Here is a 2,185-nt window from a genome sequence, read left to right on the forward strand (position 1 = left end):
GCGTTCGTGTGCAAGCCTCGGCCATGGGCATGCGGCGCGCGCCCCACACACGCCCCACTGCAGTCGCCTGGGCTTGCGGCGCACGCCCCCACACACGCCCGTAGACGCATGGCGCGCGCGGCCCCCTGCGCGCACGCCCCCCGCAGACGCACGGGCATGCAGCGCGCGACTCACACAAACCCACTAACGCACGGCGCGCGCGCCCATGGCCGTGCTTTGTACTCGAAGGCCTCGGCCTTGGTCCTTGACTTGCACACGAGCACACTATCTTATTCTTGGGCATTCAAAGATGATTTGCTTCAACTTTTTTTCTAGTCCAAAGCCAACCCCTCACTAACACTTATGTTTTTCGTCCTTTTACATAAGATATGACCTCCATGGCAATTGGAAGAAATAAATGAGTTGTGTGTGGGTAGGGTCGAGATGAATCTCGGTGGATCTTGGCAACAAGGCTCATCTGCCACTTACAAGCCAAGCACGCACGCCCCTTAGACGGATCCCCACGCTCGCACAAGCATCGCGTGCGCGGCACCCTACGCGCACGCCCCCACTGCAGTCGCATGGGCTTGCGGCGCGCGCCCCCACGCCCGCAGACGCATGGCGCGCGCGGCACCCTGCGCGCACGCCCCCCCGCAGACGCACGGGCATGCAGCGGGCGACCCACAGACGCCCACTGACGCACGGCGCGCGCGCCCATGGCCGTGCTTTGTACTCCAAGGCCTCGGCCTTGGGCCTTGACTTGCACACGAGCTTCCTATCTTATACTTGGGCATTCAAAGATGATTTGCGTCAACTTGTTTTCTAGTCAAAGGCCAAACCCTCACTAACACTTATGTTTTTCGTCCTTTTACATAAGATATAACCTCCATGGCAATTGGAAGAAATAAATGAGTTGTGTGTGGGTAGTGTCGAGCTGAATCTCGGTGGATCATGGCAACAAGGATCATCTGCCACTCACAAGCCAAGCACGCACGCCCCTTAGATGGATCCCCACGCTGCCGCGCACGTCCCACTGCAGTCGCATGGGCTTGCGGCGCGCGCCCCACACACGCCCGCAGACGCATGGCGCGCGCGGCACCCTGCGCGCACGCCCCCCGCAGACGCACGGGCATGCAGCGGGCGACCCACAGACGCCCACTGACGCACGGCGCGCGCGCCCATGGCCGTGCTTTGTACTCCAAGGCCTCGGCCATGGGCCTTGACTTGCACACGAGCACCCTATCTTATACTTGGGCATTCAAAGATGAATTGCTTCAACTTGTTTTCTAGTCCAAGGCCAACCCCTCGCTAACACTTATGTTTTTCGTCCTTTTACGTAAGCTATTACCTCCATGGCAATTGGAATAAATATATGAGTTTTGTGTGGGTAGGGTCGAGCTGAATCTCGGTGGATCATGGCAACAACGCTCATCTGCCACTTACAAGCCAAGAACGCACGCCCCTTAGACGGATCCCCACGCTCGCACAAGCATGGCGTGTGCGGCACCCTACGCGCACGCCCCACTGCATCGCCTGGGCTTGCGACGCGCGCCCCACACACGCCCGCAGACGCATGGCGCGCGCGGCACCCTGTGCGCACGCCCCCCGCAGACGCATGGGCGTGCAGCGAGCTCCCCACGCACGCCCATTGACGCACGGCGCGCGTGCCCATGGCCGTGATTTGTACTCCAAGGCCTCGGCCATGGGCCTTGACTTGCACACGAGCACCCTATCATGTACTTGGAAATTCGAAGATGTTTCGCGTCAACTTGTTTTCTAGTTGAAGGCCAAACCCCTCACTAACACTTGTGTTTTTCGTCGTTTTGCATAATACATAACCTCCAAAGCAATTGGAAGAAATAAATGGGTCATGTGTGGGGAGGGTCGAATCGGAGCGACGAAGGGCTGAATCTCAGTGGATCGTGGCAGCAAGGCCACTCTGCCACTTACAATACCCTGTCGCGTATTTAAGTCGTCTGCAAAGGATTCTACCAATCGCTCGGTGGGAATTACGTTACAAGGCGGCCCCCGCGACTCATCCGTCACGAGGGCTTAGCCAACGACACGTGCCTTTGGGGGCCGAAAGGCCCCTACTGCTGGTCGGCAATCGAGCGATAAGCACATGCGTCGCTTCTAGCCCGGATTCTGACTTAGAGGCGTTCAGTCATAATCCAGCGCACGGTAGCTTCGCGCCACTGGCTTTTCA

The sequence above is a fragment of the Cucumis melo genome, unplaced genomic scaffold (genome assembly GCF_025177605.1).
Source record: "Cucumis melo cultivar AY unplaced genomic scaffold, USDA_Cmelo_AY_1.0 utg000315l, whole genome shotgun sequence".
NCBI classification, from domain to species: Eukaryota; Viridiplantae; Streptophyta; class Magnoliopsida; order Cucurbitales; family Cucurbitaceae; genus Cucumis; species Cucumis melo.